A 23,796-nucleotide genomic window follows, 5' to 3' on the forward strand; every position below is an offset into this window, starting at 1 on the left:
CTCTGTGCCCCAGTCAGCATCACTGTGTCTACCAGTGTCAGTGTTTCTTTTCCTGTAACACTCAGCACAGGCTCAGCTGGTATCCAGTGTTGGACTTTCAGCTGCTGTGATAGATCCTCTAACATAGATCAGCTCTGCTACATGTTGTTAGATCAGTGCAGCTGCCTGTCATGTCCTGATGTTTCTCTGGGTCAGCAGCTTCTCCATCAGAGGTTCACATGGAGCTGATCCAGTATCTCCAGTAACTGTGTTCTGTGCCTCACTGGTTCATCCTTCTGTCTGTGTGACGTCAGTCAGATGTTAAACTCTGTAATCTTCACTGTGTCACAGAGTTCAGTGAGTCCCGTTATTCACAGGATCAATCAGATCATCAGAGAACAGCTGATCAGCAATCAGTGGTGCCAACAGCACCTCCTGTGGTGAGAGAATGCAATAATGCAATGTAGCATTTTTACACTGAACACTTCCAGTCATGGAAACTGTCTGTTGGATCTGTGTGACGTTGCTTTCTTGTGTTGCTTTCTTGGGTAGAGTTCCTCACAAATGTCCAGATTATTCTTCTAATGAGGCGTCGACCATGTTTTCAGTTCTTTGGAAGAAAACATCGCCTTTTGCCATCCTTACTTTTCTTTGACTTCTTCAAATGCAGCTGAACTCCAGCTGGTATTTTATTGGACTCTGCAGCTGTTTCTGGTCATCAGTTCATTCCTGCAAACCTCTGAACCTGAACAACAATGATGCTGCATTGCTGGCTGATCCCAAAAGGTTGATTCTGTTCATCTGGACGTTTTCAGAAACGTTTGCTCACTGATCAGGTGACTTCTTCAGTCTCAGCTGACTGCAGCTTTACAACCTTACAAACAGCACATTTGCACAATGACTGAAACCAGCAGCACCTGATATATATGATATTAATATAATACACATACATATATAATCCATACTAATGATGAAGGAACTGAGCTCACAGTGTTCATTCAGTGAACTACTCAGTTTATTTTGGGCCTCAGAAATGCTCACTCTGTTTGTACATCACTGTCAGCAATAGACTCATTCTGCTGTGTGGACAGGAACACATGTGACATCACTTCCTGTTTGTTTGTGACTGAAGAGGAAGAAGTTTACAAGGAATCATTTAGAAGAGTTTCAAAGATCAACTGATTGAATCCATGAATCTGAAAACGTGTTTGTGAGTGAAAGAGACAAACATGTACAGACTGAACTATCTGTTCAACAGTCAGAGTGTTTCTCTAACAGGAGACACTCTTTACACTCAGCACAGGGACACTGAGGAACCAGGATAGAACCTAAACCCAGGATAAAGAGTTTGAGTGAATGTGGTGTTGAAGGTGTGAAGGTGGATCAGAGTGTCAGAGGAGACTCTGTAGAAGGACAGAGTGCCAGCAGGACAGTCCACATACACTGCTGCTCTGTTAGAGACAGAGGAGGAGGAGGAGGAGGATGATGATCTGTTATTGTGACAGACAGAACGAGGACCATTATAATCACAGTAAAGACTCCAGGACTGATTATTGTATCCAAACACACAGTCATCTCTGCGTCCTTTCCTTCTGATGCTTCTGTAACTCACTGATATATAAATGTCTCCTCTCCACTCGACCTCCCAGTAACAGCGACCAGTCAGACCATTTCTACACAGCAGCTGAGGATAAACATCAAATCTGTCTGGATGATCAGGATATGACTGAACCTCCTCCACATCTGTCACCTTCCTGTTGTTGTCAGACAGTTGGAGCTTTGTGTTCACTGTGTTTGTGTCGATTGTGAGTTGACAGGAATCTGATGGAGAGAACAAACACAATCCAGCTGCAGTTATTGATCCATCATCTGTTCATTGATTGACACTTTGATGATGACTCCTGACATGATGAAGATGGTTGAATGTGTGCTGCTTTGTTTTCATGAATCCCATTAAAAACACACTTACACTTCCTCAGACCTGGTCTCAACCATCGGACTCCAGCAGGCTCCACCCTGAAAGGAGGAGGGGTCAGAGCAGCACAGTCAGCATGCACACATGGACATTACATGGCTCTCACACACACACACTGTTACACACTGAGCTCAAAGCTCGGCTCCACTGTTTTATTCAAAGAAATCTACATTTATTTATCAGCACATTTAAAAACAGCTTGAGCCAAAGTGCTGCACAGAGTAGAGATAAAATAGGAAACATACACAGTAATTACTATAAAGACTCGTCAGAATTGAAAGCTACAGAGTACAAATGTGTTTCCAACCGGGTTTTAAAAATGTCGAGTGTTGGTGACGACCTGATGTGAAGGGCGACTGTTCCAGAGTTTGGCTGCAGCCATCGATAAAGCTCACCTCTGTTTTTACGGCTAGTTCTGGTCAGAAGCTACTTATCTGCAGACCTGAGGGCTCTGCTTGGATTATTTTGCTAAAGAGAGATAAGATGGAGCTAATCCATTCAGAGATTTAAAGACAAACAAGATCTGGAAGTGGATTCTACGACGTACTGGTAACCAGTGGAAAAAGCTGGAAAAAGCTGGTGATGGGTCACAGAGCCACCGCCGGAACCAGACAATTCTACTACAACAGCAAAAAGCACCAAGCAGAGCTCTTTGATCTCATGCACGAGATCAAACTATGATCTCGAGATCATAGTTAGAGAACTGTGACAACGCCGTTCTTTCGCCTGACCTCAGTCGCTCTCATCTGCTCCCTCGTAACACTGCTCTTTATTGAGGTTACATTAATATGCATAAGTTCATTAACATATGACGTCTTACACAGGTATGAACAAAGAGTACCAGTCTGTGCATAGTGTAGGTATGTGTGTGTGTGTCTGTACTTGTTTTCGTGACATCTGAGGACAATTTTATGATAACACTCTCAAAATGAGGACGCTCGGAAAAATGAGGACATTTTCGAGGTCCTCATTTTTCCGAGCCTTCTAAAGTGTTCTGTAGGCCCCCAACATGCTCCCAAACCAAAAATCTCGAATGTCCTGAAATATCAAAATTTTATGAAAAAGTGTGTTTAAGTGTGTTTAGCGTTTTTGCTCACTTTCAGTTCCGCCGCCTACTGGCCAGTTTTGGAACAAAACACTTTTAACACACTTTCAGTGACGTCACTCTGCGAGTCCTCATTTTGTAGGTGTGTCAGACACAATAACACATTTGACCCAGGTTATAGTGACGTCACTCTGCGAGTCCTCATTTTGTAGGTGTGTCAGACACAATAACACATTTGACCCAGGTTATACCCTTCTTGGGGCTTAAGCAAGGGTAACAGTTAAATCAGGCAAATCTTGACAAAAATGAAGGTCTTTAGATTCAATTATCAGTGCCTGCACATCTTGGGGTTTTTTTGTTGTTGACAAAATGTCTCAAAATATATAATTACACAAATGTTGAAACTTTATTACTATTATTTAATGAGTCTTACTTCTCAAGATCAATGCACAAATTGACCTTCACTAAGAATGATGTGTGTGCAGATTTTGACCCTTGAAGAGTTTATATTAATCTGCATTAATATAATTGCATCTGCAATCTGCAGTTGAACTTAGAGATTCCTGCCGCTGTCATGTGATTCAGTATGATCATCAGGCTCAGTCTCGACTCTGTGAATTCCAAGATGGCAGCAGCATGTCTCCTTGTTGAATGTCTGCTTTCAATTTTGGGGTATTTTTTTTCCTTCTACTATCTTAAATGGATTTTAGTTTTTTCTAACAAGCTTTTTAACAGTATTTTAAACTATTCTGTAAATTCTTGGAAAATGTTTTTTTGGGGACCTCTGCTACTACCAGAAGTTGTCTGCACCACACCAGGGCCTGTGCTGCTAGCATAAACCAACTGAGCCTCAACCAGGACCTGTGCTGTTTTCTGAGGCCATCTCACTGCACCGGGGCCTGTGCTGCTGGCTGGGGCCATCTGCACCGCACCAGGGCCTAGCTGGACCCATAGGCACCACACCAGGGCCTGTACTGCTGTGTAATCAATTATTGTAAATGTAAATGTTATCAGGAAATGATCAGACAGCAGAGGGTTTTCAGGAAACACTGTTAAATGTTCAGTTTCTATTTCATATGTTAAAACAAGATCTAGAGTGTGATTAAAGTGGTGGGTGGGTTCTTTTACATTTTGAGAGAAGCCAATTGAGTCTAATAACAGATTAAATGCCATGTTGATGCTGTCATCTACATGGATGTTAAAATCACCCACAATAATTATTTTATCTGAGCACTAAATCAGATAAAAAGTCTGAGAAATCAGAGAGAAACTCTGTAAGGCCCAGGTGGACGATAGATGATAACAAGTAAGACTGGTTTCTGAGTTTTACAGCTGGGGTGGACGAGGCTAAGCATCAGGCTTTCAAATGAATTAAAAGTCTGTCTTGGTCTTTCGTTAATTAATAGGCTGGTGTGAAAAATTGCTGCCACACCGCCCCTCGGCCTGTGCTTCGAGGTTTCTGGTAGTTAGAATGACTCGGGGTGTTGATTCATTTAAACTAACATAATCATCCTGCTGCAACCAGGTTTCTGTAAGGCAGAGTAAATCGATTTGTTGATCAATTATTAAGTCATGTACTAACAGAGACTTGGAGGAGAGAGACCTAATATTTAATAATCCACATTTCACTGTTTTACTCTTTGGTTCAGATGTGGATACTGTATTGTTCTTTCTTTGTGATTTTTTATGTTTAAATTGTTTATTGCTGGTTTTTAGTTTGTTTTTTGTCTGTTTGGGAGCTGACACAGTCTCAATGGAGATGGGTTTTTGGGGGGGTAGCAGGAGGAGAGAAGCTGCAGAGAGGCGTGTAAGACTGCAACTCTGCTTCCTGGTCCCAACTCTGGATAGTCATATTTTGGGGGGTTTAATAAATTGGTCCATATTTCTAGAAATGAGAGCTGGTCCATTCAAAGTGGGATGGATGCCGTCTCTCCTAACAAGACCAGGTTTCCTCCAGAAGGTTTGCCAATTATCTATAAAGCCCACATCGTTTCTGGGACACCACTCAGACAGCCAGCAATTTAAGGAGAACATGCGGCTAAACATGTCACTCCTGGTCTGATTGGGGAGGGAACCAGAGAAAACTACAGAGTCCGACATTGTTTTGGCAAAGTTACACACTGATTCGATATTGATTTCAGTGACCTCCGATTGGCGTAACCGGGTGTCATTACTGCCGATGTGAACTATAATTTTACTGAATTTACGTTTACCCTTATGTGGTGGCGCAAATGAGGAATAACCGGGGACGGTAACTAAGATGTTGACAACGCCACCTGGGGGAGGGAGTTACACCCCAGGAAAGATATCTCTAGCCAATGTAAGTGTTACACTGGCAACCAAAGCCCACAGACTCGTTATTAACGGCAAAGGTGAGGCAGGTGAATTTTACAAATCAAGGTTTATTAAGAAGAACTACTAAAAACATAGAATTATAAAATCAAAAAGGTACCTAACGTAGCAGGGTTGAGACGGCAAAATAGTTAATTAAAACGACCAGACTCCCTACCACGATGCTACCCTAAAAACAATCACAACATGATAAAAGAGCAACTAAACAAAATGGTGGAGACCGGCCACTTGAGGAGGCAACCTACAGGGAGGAGTGCCCAAGGGTGCCACCAATTACTCACCCGTGTGATTTCACTGCAGACCTCACTCACACTAAACTCTAAATGGTGCAATCTACCTATGCCCGGTGTGTACACTCGCATGCATCGGAGAGGGGATTCCACCTCACGTGCCTAGCCCCTCAACAAGCGGCCACACCTCCACTAAAGCAATAAAAGAAAGCATAAAACGTTAAACAGATTAGTAAAAGATCTACATAAAACAAATACACCCCAAATTACTGTTCGTTATAAAAGCATTGCGTAACAAACAAAACAGCATATGACAAGACAGCAGCAGTATAGTGCAAGCCTGCAACAAAAGAGGGAAACAGTTGTCAAAGTCCACCCTACTATGCCACGTTATGATGAACACAAGAGTCCCACTTACCACTCTCTAAAGGGCAATACTAAACTGAGTAACTTTCCTGGAGAGCTCTAACTGCCTAATGCTCGCAGCCACCTTGGATGGACAAGACTGCCAAATGACTCCTTCTGGTAGTGAAGCGCAGCTGTTTCTTATAAGCCTGCTAATTGTCAACTGGGAAGGTGTGGATGTTAGTGGTGCGTTTGTGGACATCATGTAAAATCCTACCCCAGAATCTACTTCACTACACTTAGCCAGCAGTTTTAAATTTCCTTCAATGTTGCCTGCTCTGGCCCCTGGAAGACAATTGACTATGGTTGCCGGTGTCTCTAGCTTCACATGTCTGAGAACAGAATCACCAATTACCAGAGTTTGACCCCGACGGGTGTGTCGCCGAGTGGGGAAAAACAGTTGAGACACATGTATGAATTTGAGGAATGGTCCCAAAATGCAGACACAAAGGAACGTGAAAGAAAATTTTAATATTAACAGAAAGCAAGCTGTTTATTAAGGCTGGTAAAATAGGCAGACCCAGCTTCCAGTTTGGATTCGGGAGACAGACACTATCTCTACTTTTAAGATTAGGCTTCAAACTTTCCTTTTTGCTAAAGCATATAGTTAGGGCAGGATCAGGTGACCCTGGATCCTCCCTTAGTTGTGCTGCAGTGGACGTAGGCTGCTGGGGGATTCCCATGATGCACTGAGTTTTTTCCTTTCCAGTCACCTTTCTCACTCACTATGTGTTAATAGACCTCTCTGCACTGAATCATACTTGTTATTAATCCACAGCATGTCTTTATCCTGTCTTCCTTCTCTCACCTTAACCAATCACAGCAGATGGCCCCGCCCCTCCCTGAGCCTGGTTCTGCTGGAGGTTTCTTCCTGTTAAAAGGGAGTTTTTCCTTCCCACTGTCGCCAAAGTGCTTGCTCATAGGTGGTCGTATGATTGTTGGGTTTTTCCTCTGTATCTATTATTGTGCGATCTACTCTACAATATAAAGCGCCTTGAGGCGATTGTTGTTGTGATTTGGTGCTATATAAATAAAATTGAATTTAATTGAATTAAAAGATTACAAAACAAAAGGCAGAAGTGAAGCTAAACAATAACCTAACCTGGGGACAAACCATGAAACCTGACATGGATACAAACATACCTGGAACATGGAAACGTGGCACCAAACACAACAGATGACCTGACACTGAACAAATGAGGACAGGACTTACAGTGGCTTGCAAAAGTATTCGGCCCCCTTGAACTTTTCCACATTTTGTCACATTACTGCCACAAACATGAATCAATTTTATTGGAATTCCACGTGAAAGACCAATACAAAGTGGTGTACACGTGAGTAGTGGAACGAAAATCATACATGATTCCAAACATTTTTTACAAATAAATAACTGCAAAGTGGGGTGTGCATAATTATTCAGCCCCCTGAGTCAATACTTTGTAGAACCACCTTTTGCTGCAATTGGATTCCATTAAAATTGATTCATGTTTGAGCCATTGTAAGTACACAGAGAGATAATGAGGGGATGAGGAACAGCTGGGACAAATCAGACCTAACAAGACAAGGGGAAACAAAACTAGACTCACTGCATATAAGACAAGGACTTTCGCAATAAAACAGACATCACAAGGGTAATCTAATAAACAAATGAACTTAGCTAACCTAAAGAACTTATAAATAAACATCGACATCCAAACAAACTAAAACTTAAAATGCTGGGTCAACAGACCCAGGAAAGTGACAGTAAAATCATTTATTATACACATACTTATTTTCTTAAATTGTTTATCTATTATCTGTATTTTCACCTGAGGGTAGTGATGTGTCCTGAGTGTCGAAGCGTCGAATCGTGTGTCGGGTAATCTTGGGGGCGTTTTTGTGAAGCGCGTGTCGAGGCTTGCTTTGATTACATATGCAGTGACGTTCGAGGCCTCGCGGGCAGTACGTACCACGTGACTGATTCAGGGACTGGTTCACCAGTTCGCGCCAGATTCGAAATAAAATATGCAGCAAAACACAGCTGATTCCCCCATCGCACTGTGTTGTGGAATTGGATTATGTACGTGCTACATAGTTAATTGAGCATTTCTTGTTCGATAGAACCAGCAAGGAAGAGATTTTTTTTTTTTATTTCATCTCTCCCATTGCAGTATGCACACAGTAATAAATATCACAAATGATAAGCAACATAATATAAATAAACAGCACTACAGATCCCATAATCTGATTTCTGTCTTTTAGTTTATTAAAAAGTGAAGCACCAAACATTAGTTTGTGTCATTATCCAGATGTACATAAGCATGATTACACAGCTACTAGGAGCGGGTTTTGGTTATCGATTAAAATCGATTCTAGCTTGGATAACGTGATATCGATCCATTAAAATCCTGAATCGATTTTTAATATAAATATTACTACATTTCAACAACCACCAAACAGCTAAAACAGTAAATGAGAGCAGGTACACCGATTCTGCACAAAGACCTAAACACAAAGCACGACCCGCTGACGCATCAGAATCAGTGAGATGTCGCCTTTCTCACCAGATGGCACGGACACGGTCGGGGCTGAAAGCCGACAGCTCACTGATTCTGATCCGTCGGCGGGTCCGTGCTTCGTGTTTATACTTTTTTTGCGCTGATTCTGAAGCTGCAGGTTTTATTTCTCTTCAACCAATATTGACCGAACCAGCAGCAAAAGAAGATCCAAACTACGCTTCACATAAACATTGTCATGAATTTCCTCTTACTTTTGCTGTTTTGCTTTCACCAGGATAAAAATTACACTTCATGCACAGCTCTCTCTCTCTCACTCACTCACACACACGTATACCTGCTAAGTCCCATTTGGGGTCGCATATCTTAACTCCCACCCTTTGGGGACACCACTTTCTGTATGGTTTAGAAGCAAGCTGGCAACTGAGTTTTACTCCTCCAAGACCACAGAAATAAAAAATCACTTGAGATTTTCATTTTAAGCAACTTTTGTCCAGACAGTATTTTTACCCTCCCATTGGGGACTGGGAATTTTTAATGTCCCCTTTGGGGTCTTCAGCGATACACAGATAAACTATTTTATGCCACTTTTGGGGGCCTTACTTCCATTTGGGGTCTTCAGCAACACACACATACATACACAAACTATTTTATGTCAGTTTTGGGGACCTTACTGTCATGTGTAGGCTGTGTGCAGGCAGGAATGGTAGTAGGAGGACCCAAAGTGAAGACACTCGGAGGCAAAAACGTGAACTCAAATACAGCTTTAATGCTGTCAAAAGATTTCAGGATTTTGGGATTTTTATTATTGTTTTATTTTATTACTTTAACTTTTGCTCTCTATGTTTATGTTTGCTCTTTCAGTAAGTCACACTTTGTGCAGGCTCCTAGATGGGGAAGTTACACAGGAAGCCTGCTGTTCTATTTTCTCTCTTCCTGTATGTGCTCTCTGAATAAAGGCTTTTTCTTTTTATTGCACGGAGAGAGACTCTCTGAATCTCCCCGTGTACACGTAAAACCTGTCTCTGAGCATTTTATTCCGACCTGGGTTGCAATTCAGGAAAACTCCTGACATTTCTTGGTCCTTCGAGCCGGATGGGATACAGCACTTTTGTGTGACCCCACAGGAAAGCCTCACCGAGTCCTGACGCCGTGAGAAGCCCGCGCTGAAGTCTGTCGACAGCTCCTGTCCAGGTACAGGATAAAGTCCAGAGACGTGAATTCGGGTTCTGGCCAGCGTTCTTATAAGTGGTCCACGGCGGTGGGGGTCGATGAGGTTGACCTGAGAGACCGGCAGCAACCAGGTGAATATTAACACTCAGACACCTCGCGTAAAACGTTTAGGCCCAGAGGGGCTGGTAGCATTCCTAAAAGTAAAGGCTCGCCTGAAAAAGGGCTGGGAGCATTTTTAGGTGGATTTCTAAAAGTAATGGCTCGCCTGAAAAAGGGCTGGGAGCATTTTTAGAAGGGTTTCTAAAAGTAACGGCTCGCCTGAAAGAGGGCTGGAAGCATTTTTAGATAAACCTCGTCCATAAAACGTAGTACGCGTTGAAAAGGTGTTGTTGTTGTTTTATTTTTGTTGGTGGAATAAGTTGATTTTACAGCACAATAAGGAGGCTGAACTATTCCACTATTTTGTTTGCTGTTGGCCACCCAAGTACTGGTGAAAAGAGAGAAACAGGTCGTGTTTCATCACGTAAAGATGACACCGCTTTCAAGAATAGCTTGAAAGTAGAAGGCCGTGTCAACTACCACTCTCGATTCTCGTGCCAGAGAAGGTGCCACAGTTGTTTAGTTGTAAAGTATTAAAATAAAGGGATTAAAATGGGTAATGAAGCTTCAAAACTCACTGCTGACGAGCAGTGGTTAGAGAAAAAATGTCCAGGCGCCGGACAAATTAGTGCATGTAGATGGAGAAATCCTAAGAAAACGAAATGTCCCACTTGGGAAGGTAAATGTAGCCCATCAGCATTAACACAACTGAGGGAAGCTCTTTTGAAAGAAATAGCAGAAACAAAAAACCTAAAAAAGAAAGGGAAACGTTCGCAAGAATTGCAATATTTCAAGGCCTGGAAGGTAGAAGCAGCTAGGCGAGAGGAAAATAAAAAGAAAAGACAAGAGAAGAAAGATAAAAAGTCAGGAAAACAGAACTTAACTGCCAGTTTAGTAAAACCAGAGGACGAGACACCGTGCGGTGCTCGCAATATGCGTATTAATCCACCACCATATGCGCCACCACCTCCCACATCTGCAGCCACAGCTGCAGCACCTCCCACATCTGCAGCCACAGCTGCAGCACCTCCCACATCTGCAGCCACAGCTGCAGCACCTCCCACAGCTGCAGCCACAGCTGCAGCACCACCCATTAAACACTCACCCATATCAGGAAGAACTAGGTCACATACACAGCATCCTTATGTGAAAGCACAGACAATGCTAAACAAACTTTCACTCAAAGATAGCCCACAAAAAGAAATAGGAGACACAGTCGATCCGCCAGCCACTGGTATCTACCCATTGGTAGCAGTGGCTAACCCTAGGTTTGGCCTAATAATAGGGCCAGAAGGACAGGAAGAGCAAGATGACCGCCCACACATACATGTTTTCCGTCCGTGGTCACAAACGGACAGACAAAATGTCCTAAAAGACGTTCCTCCGCTGAATGAAGGTTTTACACCATGGAGGGATGCTGTAGAACTGATCAGGAGGCAATGGTATTTAAACGGTCATGAAATGCTTCAAGTAATGCAAGATTTATTAGGTTTAAGGATGGGAACAGTCAGAGGTGATTATACCGGCTCAGACGCCGGGGGTGTAGCACATGCACCAGGAAGCACCGACCTAATCAATGACCTAACAAATTTATATGAGAGAATTAGAGTACGGTTGGCCCCGAGGGCTGACTATGGCAAAATAGGGGAGGTAAAGCAAAAAGAAGCCGAAACAGCCTCTGATTTTCTGGACCGGCTACGCCCGGTTTTCAGACAGCATTCAGGCCTAGATTATGAAGAAGCCCCAGAGAGACCATACCAACAGCAGCTAAAGAACGCATTCTTAAAGGGTCTCCTTCCCCCAGTTAGAGCCCACGTTGAAAAACACTGGGTAACAATGAACACCGGTAACCTAGCAGATGCTCTGCAGTATGCCGAACATGCAACCCGAGTGGTAAAAAAGAAAGAGAAAGGAGATGTTTTTACTGTGGATCCTGATACAGGATTCATAGCATTTGCTGGTGGATACGGAGGACAGAGACAGGGACAGCAGAAAGGACAGGGAAAGAAAAGTGGTGGTTATAAGGGCTATAAGGGAGACAGGAGACAAAGGGGTGAGAGAGACAATCGCTGTTACGTTTGTGGAAAAGAAGGTCATTTTGCAAAGGACTGTAGGTACAGGTACAAAAAGGAGGATGACTCAGGAGAGGGTCAGAGTAAGTGACTAGAACAGGGAGTAAAAGAAGAAACAGAAATTTTCAACATAGAACAGTTGCTCCTAGGTTCTGAACACAAACCTACAGTAACAATCCATGTCAGTGGCCAACCTCTAACCATGTTATGTGACACTGGAGCATGTAAAACCGTGCTAAATCAAAAGCCAAAAAAACTAAAATACTCAAGTGACACCCTGATAGTTAAATCTGCGTCAGGCCACACCAGTGTTAAATCACTAACAGAAGAACTGTTACTAGTACACCATGAAAGCGGCAGAAGTTGTAAAAATCAATGTATATATGACCCATCCTGCCCAGTCAACCTTCTGGGGAGAGATGCTTTAGAGAAACTAAGGATCGGTGTAGTGCCAGGGCTAGAAGGCATGTACGCTAAACTAATGTTACATGAAGAGCAAAGTCCTGAGGCCCGTCAGCTCAATGTGTGTAAGGGACAGGGAGAACCCTACTATTATTGGACACTAGACCTGCCTCCATTAGAACCCTTGCAGCATATAGCAAATCGCTACTTGCCAACCCATTCAAGAAAGCTAGACTTTGCTGAGTACCACAACACCTTAAGGTTTAAACAAAGCCCAGGTCATGACCCCATATATGACCAACAAGTGCACAAACTAGGACCACAGAAACTCACACTGCAACACCTCTATGTTACGCAAAGCGGTAACGCAGTGTGCTCTGTAATACAGCCAGGAAAGGTACAAGAGCTAAACAGGATGCCAAAACCACATGTGTCAGTAGCACGCAATGACAACACAGACTGGAAAGACTTAGGCCACATCCTCACTCAGGTGGAAAGGGACAGATATGAGAAAACTGAAGAAACACATGAAGGGTGGCTTCAGGGCCGTAGAACAGGATGTATGAGGTACACATTAGGGTGGGTACACACGACACAGCCAGCAACCCATATGACTGACTGCGCAGATGCACACATGCATGACGTTAGTGAGGGGTGATACACACTCTTTTCCTCTAGTTCTCATCCAGAACTAGAGGAACTACCTGCTAAGCTGTGGTCTACAGGACCAACAGACGTAGGACTAATTAAAGGAGCAGATCCTGTCGTAGTAAAAACCACCACAACTTACAGGCCAGTAAAACCACAGTATCCCCTCACAACAGAGGCCAAAGCAGGAATAAAACCAGTAATTGCAGACATGGAAAAGGCAGGCATCCTAATAAAAACAACTGAAGTAACCTGTAACACGCCCATTTTCCCAGTAAAAAAAGCAAATACGGGAAAATACCGTCTAGTACATGACCTCAGGGCAATAAATGAAGTAACAGCACAAATCCCACCTGTGGTAGCACATACAATTCTGAATCAAGTGACCCCTAAGGAACAGTGGTTTTCAGTTATAGATCTGTCTAATGCATTCTTTTCTGTACCACTACACCCTGACTCGCAGCATCTGTTCGGGTTCACTTTTGAGGGTCAAAAGTACACATATACGAGGTTACCTCAGGGCTTCCAGAACAGCCCCACTCTGTACGCAGAGGCTCTAAAGAGGTCCATGTCACTGTGCACACTCCCCGCCCCGGGACAGTTTCTCCTGTATGTAGATGATATACTCATCACAGGAAACACACTAGCAGACTGCAAAGTAAACACAATGACAGTGTTACACCATCTAGCTGAGCAGGGCCATAAAGTCTCACAGCACAAACTACAACTGTGGAGCCAAAAGGTCACATACCTCGGGCACACACTCACTGGGGAAGGGAAGACACTGTTAGACAGCAGAAAACTAGCAGTACAAAACGCTCCAAAACCACTCACGAAACAACAGATGATGAGCTTTTTAGGGGTCTGCAATTATTGTAGAAGTTGGATACCTGACTATGCTTTGTTGGCTCAGCCTTTGCAGAACCTGATTTATGGTAAAAATCTGGCACTGAAAGATAAAATAGAATGGACACCAGAAGCAGAAGAAGCGTTCAGTAATCTAAAACTTGTACTCCAAACTAATACAGTCTTAGCATTGCCAGATTATGACAAACCTTTCTGTTTGCATGTAGACGGAGGTGCAGGCTACATGAAGGCTGTTTTAACACAGGCCTTCGGGGAAAAACAACGTCCACTTGCGTTTTATTCATGCAAATTAGACTCAGTTGCATCAGGTTTGCCCACGTGCGTGCAGGCCTGTGCAGCTGCAGCAGAGGCAGTTAAGAAGTCTGCTGATATCATTCTTGGACACACATTAATTATCAAAGTCCCGCACGCTGTAACCTCCATCTTGTTGCAAGCAAACTTGTCTTACCTCACCCATGCCAGACAACTCTCTTATGTAGGCATTCTGCTTTCACAGTCACACATCAGGATTGAGAAGTGTGGACGATTAAACCCCAGCACACTTCTCCCAACTTCGCAAGATGGTGACGCACACTGCTGTATAGAAACGCTAAATGAGGAAACAAAACCACGCGCTGACCTTCACAGCACCCCACAGGCTGGTTTCACTAACATCTTTGTAGACGGTTCAGCGTCCAAAAATAGCCTTGGGAGGAACTGTGTGGGTTATGCGGTAACCACAGTTGACACAGTTTTAGAAGCGAAAGCACTAACTTCCTCATACTCTGCACAGAGTGCAGAACTCACGGCCGTCATACGTGCCTGTCAACTGCATGAAGACCGAGACATAAACATATACACTGACAGCCAGTATGTCTTTGCTGCTGTGCATCATTTTGCAAAAATCTGGCAGAATAGGGGGATGGTTACCTCTACTGGCAACCCAGTGCAACATGGGAATCTTTTAAAGGCACTGTTGGCGGTGATAATATTACCGAAACGGTTAGCATTATGTAAGTGTGCTGCACACCAGAAAGACAACTCAGAGGTCACTAGAGGCAATAACTTTGCAGATCAAGCAGCAAAAGCAGCAGCACAACAACCTATAGACACATTACTGTCTGACTCCTCAGTGCAAATACCACTTGATGTGCTTAAAAATGAACAGAAAGCTGCACCAACTAGAGAACAAAAGAGGTGGTTAAAATGTGGAGCTCGGCTGGAGAATGATTTGATGACTTGTAATGGCAAACCAGTACTACCAAAATCCTTACATAAAACAGCAGCGTTAGTGACACACGGGTCCACTCACGTGTCGACGGGAGGAATGGTAGATATACTCTCTAAACATTTCTACACCCAAGATTTCGAAACTTCAGCAAAAGTATTTGTCAGAACATGCATGATTTGCCAAAAACATAATGCACAGGGAAACCTCAGACCAAGAAGAGGTAATTTTCCCACACCGCCTCATCCTTTTCATACAATCCACATGGATTTTATTGAGCTAAATGAATGCCAGGGCTCAAAATACGCTCTAGTGATCATAGATGTATTCTCAAAATGGCCGGAAATCTATCCAGTAAAAAAAGCAGACGCCATCTCAGTTGCAAAATGTTTATGCAATCACTTCATTCCGACATATGGCATCCCCACTCTGATAAGATCAGACAATGGGACACATTTTGTTAATGAAGTAATTAGTAAAGTCTCTGAAGCACTAGGATTTAGCATCAAACACCACTGTGCTTACCACCCTCAAAGTGCCGGACTCGTGGAAAGAACTAACGGCACAATAAAACAGACTGAGAAAGTGCATGGAAGAAACAGGGAGACCATGGCCTGAATGTATAGGCCTGGTAAAAATGTGGATGAGACTGACACAAAGTTCTCAGAAACTCACACCTTTTGAAATCATTCACGGCAGGCCATTTCCACTGCCAATTACAAGTGAGCCTATAGATAAGTCAATAAGAGAAACTACACTAGCCGAGTGGATGACTAAGTTACTTGAAAACAAAGAGATTGTTCTAAACAACCAACTGCCAAGTGACATCTCTCCAGTGTCTTGCAGGTTGAAACCAGGTGATTGGATCCTGATCAAAGTGCTCCAAAGGAAAAATTGGAGTTCACCAAGGTGGGAAGGTCCTTATCAAGTGCTACTCACCACACCAACTGCCTGCAAAATAGCAGAAAGGCCGTCCTGGATTCATCAAAGCCACTGCAAAAAAGTGAGTGACAACATAGACTAAGAGACGCCGACGCCCCTGCCTGTACGGTGATCTAGGAAGGTGGAGAGAGGGCTGTTTGGGTAGAATCCCGCCCTGTTCTTCTCGCCCCTAGTCTACTCACCTATAGGACCTGGTGCGTCTGGTCATCATGAAGACGCTCGTCCTCCTAGTGGCTAGTATTGCACTCCTGGTGAGTTTATTAATACTCACCCGAAAGAAAAAAGATGAACAACACCGCCTGCAGACAAGATGGACACATGACAACTCACATCTCTGTGATATGACACAAGACCACATTCATCCATGGATGAACAACGCATGGTATCGATATATACATGACAGCACACCCAGAAAAGACTGCTATATTTGCTCCTACATGCCCCCAACAACACAATACGCCACCCTGTATGCGAAGGGAATGGACATAATTCAAGCAAAGTGTGCCGCGAGCTACGCCAGCCTTGGGTATCAATTCCAGGGAATCGTGGTCAACCATGAGGAACCTCTCCAGATAGGACTGCGAAATGGCACATGTGACGAATGGTTCTGGGTTGACCTGAAAGTGAAGCACAGAAGTAAGGCTAAATCATTCCCAGTCTTCCTTGGAAACAATGGGAATTTGAGCCACAGCCTATGCTACCGCCAAGAGAACGGATCCACACCAATGGGAAACACCACCAACTGCAAAGCAGTACAGACACATGCTCCTGGAGGGCCCGTGAAAAGCAACACCATCTCAAATGGTACCTTCTGGGTGCAAGGGATGGCCTGGATCTGTGGCCATCAGGCCTATTTTATCCTTCCTGGGAATTGGACAGGTCAGTGTGCACCCATTTTTATATCTGACCACACTTTCAAGATAACCATGGACGCCACGTCTTCAACATCAACAACAAGGAAAAAACGAAGCACCCCGAACCTCAGGCAGCATGATTCTGTGTGGGGTTCCGATGTCCCAGAGGAATTCAAACTATGGACTAACAGACAGAAAGTTACTCACGCACTCTTCCCATGGGTGGGGGTAGGAAAACACGCTTTAAGGATAGAGACTCTGAACTACCGCTTTGGACTTTTTCTGAATGCTTCATGTAAAATCGACGACGAACAGGATCAGGAAATTGACGCCCTGCGCATCGCAGTAATGCAACACAGGGTAGCATTGGACATGATTCTCGCCGAGAAAGGCGGACTATGTATCCTTTTTAACAACACATGTTGCACATACATTCCAGATAATGTGCACTCACCGAACATGACTGATGCTCTGGAAACACTCAGACAACTTCGGGATACACAACAACGAGACTATGCCACAAACACAGAAGACTGGCTTACGTGGCTTTTAATCGGCTCTTGGAAGTCCCTGCTGATTAAAGGACTTGTTTTTGTTGGTGTTCTTCTGCTGTTGTTGTGTCTGTTCACTTCATGTGTCATACCTTGTTTGAAGAACATGGTATCAACAATGGTAACTGCTTCAATTCATGCTTACATCACCCTGTCACAGAATGATGAAGATGATAATGAGATAGACACTTGGATATAACATACTCACAAAACCCACTATTTTATGATGTCTTGGCTAAAAATGTCTACAAGTGGCCATAGACTGATGCACTGTTAGAGGTTGCTATGTACATATATAGAAGGAAAGATCAAACAACAGGTGGGAATGTCAAAAGATTTCAGGATTTTGGGATTTTTATTATTGTTTTATTTTATTACTTTAACTTTTGCTCTCTATGTTTATGTTTGCTCTTTCAGTAAGTCACACTTTGTGCAGGCTCCTAGATGGGGAAGTTACACAGGAAGCCTGCTGTTCTATTTTCTCTCTTCCTGTATGTGCTCTCTGAATAAAGGCTTTTTCTTTTTATTGCACGGAGAGAGACTCTCTGAATCTCCCCGTGTACACGTAAAACCTGTCTCTGAGCGTTTTATTCCGACCTGGGTTGCAATTCAGGAAAACTCCTGACAAATGCTAAACTCAAAAAGTAACAAATCAAGGAATACAAAATAAACTTACACTGGCAAACGGACAGAACACACGGCAAGATGAGGGTAGATCGCGACACGGACACAGAAACACAGGGCTTAAACACACAGAGGGAGCAATCAGGGAATGAGTAACAGGAGGGAAACACAGCTGGGGCAAATCAGGCCTAACGAAACAGGGGAAGCAAAACCAGATACATTAAAATAAGACACGGACTTTCAAAGTAAAACAGGAAACATAACACAGACTGAACTTACAGACACAGACTCACAGGCAGGCACTACAACAGAGAGACATGGGACCAGGGCAGACAGACACTGAGTGGATATAGCAGACAGGGGAGACAGCAACTAAGGATTACACAGAGACAAAAACAAAAAGACAGAACTAACAAAGAAACCAATAACTATTATATTATTTATCATTTCTAAACTCAAAACCATGGGTCAACGACCCAGGCATCCTAACACTTACTTCCCTTTGGGGTCTTCAGCAATACACACATACACAAGTTATTTTATGTCAGTTTTGGGGATATTACTTCCCTTAAAGGTAAGTCCTTCAAAGTACAATGTAAGGTTAACTACCCAATCTAACAATGATCTAAACAATAATTAAGGTCTCTATTTATCTTGAAGAAATCAAAACTATGTCCATAGTCTCGGCCATAGAACAATTTAAATTTTTGACTGCATTTATTACTACTGTGTTGTTTTGGGAGTATACATGCACATCATTAATGCAGAGAAACTTGGGGAAAAAAAATCATCTGTACTATTGAGTGTTTGTTACCAGCAAATTGTAAGGCAAGAACTTTGCTTCCAAATATGTTCACTGGGAAGAAGTCACTGGTCCCCTGTCTTCATCTTGATCAGTTTTCTTATTCTATTGTGTTTTTGTTGCCTCCATACCTGAAAGAAGACACTCATCTCATTCCTTGAGGAATCCGGATTTTGCAGATCTTTTTTTTTTTTTTTACGTTTCAGGCATTTCTCATGATGCCGCTTCAGCTTGGTTAGCCCTGAGTAGATAAACATAAGTTAAATAGGCAAACATTAGACAGTTAACCTAGTTTTTATATTCTATTTAAATGAAAAAAGAAATTTCTAATTTCAACTATGAATTGTTAACACAGATAATTTGTACACAATTACTAAGGGTTCATTTCATTTGCAGAAACTATCCAAACTTTGAAGCAAACCTATCATAGAAGATTTAATTTAATTATTAATTAACACTTCTTTATCCTACATTAGAACCAATCAAAATATCCTTTACCTCAGGGCACCAATAAGTACAGTATTAAAGATCTGTGAGTGATAAGACAAGCTGTATGATTTTAGAATGGATTTCTTAATTTTAGTTTTCACTGATGTTACGAGTAGATTTAACATGAATAACAAATAGACAAGAGACAATTGAAAACTGCCAAAAAAGATGACTCTTATGACTTCTGGGGACATTTCTAACAAAAATGCACTGCGTTAACCTGAATGAGGACAATCAAAAGGATATACATAAATGAAACTGAATTGGTATAGTACCAGAGTACAGTGATCATTCACTGATGGTCATTAACGATCAGTGACCATTAACCATTAACTGATCTCAAAGGTAGATTAACACTAAATACAGAAATATACCTCCATTTAAAAATTGCAAAAACATATCCAACTATAGTTATTGGTACACCTGACTCTTATGACTTTTGGGGACGTTTCTAACACAAATACACTTCTCTTTAACCTAAATGGGGACAGTCAATGGGAAACTTTCCTTAGGGAACTGGTAAATACAATGAATATGATTATTAAATATTTGCTTATGTTAAAGTATGTGTAATGATTTGGGGGATGGATTGCTTTATCTTAGTCCTCATTCTGATTGGTATTTGTTTCATATTTCCAAATCTTAGACATAATGAAGGGTTTTACAACACAACTCTTCAGTGTGGTGATCATTGATAAATTGTTCTTGAACTTCATGTATACATTTATACAGAAAAAAAGAACATGATACTATTTTGTTTAAAAAATACAAAGCATATCCAACTATAGTCATTAGTATGCCATATACTTATGACTTCTGGGGACGTTTCTAACACAAATACACTCCGCTTTAACCTAAATGGGGACATTCAATGGGAAACTTTCCTTAGGGAACTGGTAAATACAATGAACTCTGATTATTAAACATCTGCATATGTTAAGGTATGTGTAACTACTTTTCGGATGGATTTCTTTATCTTAGTCCTTATTCTGATTGGTATTTGTTCCGTATTTTTAAATCTTAGACATAATGAAGGGTTTTTTTTTTTTTAACATAACCCTTGCTTGAGTGTGGGGATCATTGATAAATTGTTTACAGACTTCATGGATAGATTTATACTGAAAAAGGAACATGATACTATTTTTAGAAAAATAATCCCAAAACATATCCAACTATAGTCATTAGTATGCCATATTCTTATGACTTTTGGGGATGTTTTTAATACAAATACACTCCACTTTAACCTAAATGGGGACGTTCAATGGGAAACTTTCCTTAGGGAACTGGTAAATACAATGAACTCTGATTATTAAACATCTGCATATGTTGAGGTATGTGTAACTAATTTTCATGACTTACACCAACAAAGTGATCATTAAGTACTTGATTTGTTTGTATGCCTGCCAAAAGGACAAATCAGAAAAGCTGATAACCGTCTTTGTACTGCTGTTTTCTCCACTTCACTCCACGGCCTCTTGACCTTCACACAGGGTTTCTCTACAAATAACACAATGTGGACGGTTAACTTTACAACATATATGCAACTGTAGATTTTATTAGAAACTGGGTTCTGCTTGTATATATTTACAGGAAATCCCTAACCCAACTGTAGGCTGAACGGTTTACTCCAAAATTTGTACCCAAGATATGTAGTAAGCACTTTGAAATTTAGTACTTTAAAGATTACAGAAACATGGGATCAATTATTGAGTAATGTACTTACAAAATGAAACAACAGCCAACTGACTTTGATACATTTTGTTTTCACAGCTACTTATTGCATCTAGGCAAATCAGATACTAACTAGTTACTGCTGGTAAAATAATTCACCATAAAACTATTTTTGTAAAAAAACAAAAACAAACTGTCAAACTTTAATAATTTGCAATTGTCTTAAATAAGGCAAATATTATAATATCTGATCAATCATGATTATTGAGAAGTGTACTGAAACAGGCTGGTTTTTCAAAAGAAGATAAAACTTATAATATTGAATATTATATTATAATATAATATTATAATATTGAAAAAATATGAAGTATCTGAAGTATTTGAAGCCTAATCCTGAAAGTAGAGATAGTGTCTGTCTCCTGAATCCAAACTGGAAGCTGGTTCCACAGAAGAGGGGCCTGAAAACTGAAGGCTCTGCCTCCCATTCTACTTTTAAATATTCTAGGAACAACAAGTAGGCCTGCAGAGCGAGAGCGAAGTGCTCTAATAGGGTGATATGGTAAATTTCGATAGAACAGTGGCAGTATAATGTCCTCGTAAGTGGATATCCCTCCCTTGTAGAGCAAAATTTAGTATTTTGGTCGAGACAACCCAAAATGTGATGTCCACATATAGTTAAAATACACAACACTAACAATGCACCATAAAACAACAAGCAGGAGATCATGAATAGAAGACTAATCTTGTTTTAAAAACAGCGCCCATTTAAATTTAAAATGATGCCAGTCAGGATTCAGTTTGAGGTCCTCTAGTAAGGAATTCTACATGTTCTCTCCTGAACAGGAAAAGCTGTTTCTCCAAACAGGGATTTAAGTGATATTAGCTTCTAGCTGGAAGCTAACGAAGCCAAAAACTAAATACAACCATAAGATCACTGAGCATGTGGGAAACCTGGTTAATAAGCATTTTTTAAATTTGTGTAGGAAAAATACATTTATTAAAATAATCGACCAAAATTTTCTTTAAAACATACCACTGCTGTGATGCTGACTTTGTCCTATTGCTTGATTATATACCATGAGACGGTGCTTGTAAACACACGTTATACATGAAATTAAATGTAAAATAAATTCTCAGTGGATAAAACTACCTGTTGCATAAATAAATTGAATAAATCCAAATAAATTTGTCATTTGAAAATCTGCTCACCATTTCAACCTGCCTAATAACATAATGTTTCACATGTGAAAAGATATATTTTTTAAAGTTATAAGACTTCATTGAGCTCATGTATTCCTGGCTGTGAGTAAAATAAGATGTTATGGCATGACCGTGGTATCAGACTGCAGAGGACTGCACAGGTCTGCAATGTGGACACAGGCTGCAAACAAACGTTACGTTTAACAACTTTCTGTCTTTATTCAAACCTTCATATTCATCCACCTCTGTCCTGTTTCTTCTGTCTGTCTGGGACTGTTTCTCATATCTGGCTTACATCATTTATATTATAAGATGCTGAGTTTCAACCATGTGTTGTCCTTGTGCCATTTTCAGGTACAGAGACTTCAAATGATTTTCTGATCAATGCCTATTTTATTTACATTTTATGCAAAACGTGGGGCCAACGTGGCACACATGAGTGTTGTTCTAGCAGCAGTTGTTCATATTAAGAGCAACAAAGAATCACATTTAGAAAACAATCACATCTGATCTAAGAATCAACTAATCCCACCTTAATTGATAATGATTCTTAATGCAGATTATAGTTTGTAGTATCTGTTGTTTGACACTCCTACGTACGATTCAGTAACGATTAAAAACTACATGTTCAAATATTCGATAAGAAGGCACATACCTGTGTTTGGCTTGCTGCTGTGGCTTCCTTGACCTAATACCAAAGACAAAAATCAAAGTTACTTCTCAGTTACATTTAAATAATCCAGTTACAGTCAATAATGACTTGGAGGTGATACAGTAAAAGTGCACCAACAGTTTTGATGCAGCCCATTACCCATGTGTAACACATAACTGGACTACACTGTGCTCCCCACCGTTTCCACCTCATTTTTCTTTTCATTCATTTACAGTAGCTCACCTCAATAAATCTACAGGTGTCTTAGCAGTGAGCGCTCATGGTGAACCTGCTGTACAAACTGTGACCTACAACTGTTTCAAATTTAAAGTAAAACAAAAGAAAAAAAAACATGGAGCATCACAATGTTTAAAATGTTTTAGATGTAGTATTAAGCATTTAAAAAACAGTGTGTCATATAGGAAAGCTTATATGCCTTCTGATGGCTACACTGTTAGAGTGACATCATTTCCTTTAATATTGTCACGGGGTGCCGAGGCAGTCCGTGTGATGATTAGTAACGGACCCAAGATGCAGACTGCTTAAGTGGAGGGTGAGCTTTATTAACAAAAGGTGAAGTACAACAAAAAGGGTGGCGAGAAACAGAACAGTAAAAACTCTAAACTGGGAAAACTAAAACTAAACACAAAGCCAGAACACGAACGAAGGTACCGTGCAGGGAGAATGACCAGGAAGCCGGAGGAATAAACACAGAATGACGGAGGGGACTAATGCAGACGAACCAGCAACGACTAAGACAGAAGACACGACTTAAAAACACTCAGAGAACACAGGGAGATTACACACAGGTGGGGAACACAGCTGGGAGTGATTAACGTGACGAGACAAGGGAGGCAAACTGAAAACACTCACATAAGACGCAGACCTTCACAATAAAACAGGAACTTACACATGCAAGGACACAGACTAAGAAACGCAGACTTAACAAAGGGGAACATGGCAGAACACTAAACAGAGGAAGAACAGCACCAAAATCACAATAAAAGAAAACAAAAACTCTGGGTCAAAAGGACCCAGGATCATGACAAATATACTTTTATT

The sequence above is a fragment of the Oreochromis aureus genome, linkage group 3, assembly GCF_013358895.1.
Source record: "Oreochromis aureus strain Israel breed Guangdong linkage group 3, ZZ_aureus, whole genome shotgun sequence".
In the NCBI taxonomy this organism is placed as follows: Eukaryota; Metazoa; Chordata; class Actinopteri; order Cichliformes; family Cichlidae; genus Oreochromis; species Oreochromis aureus.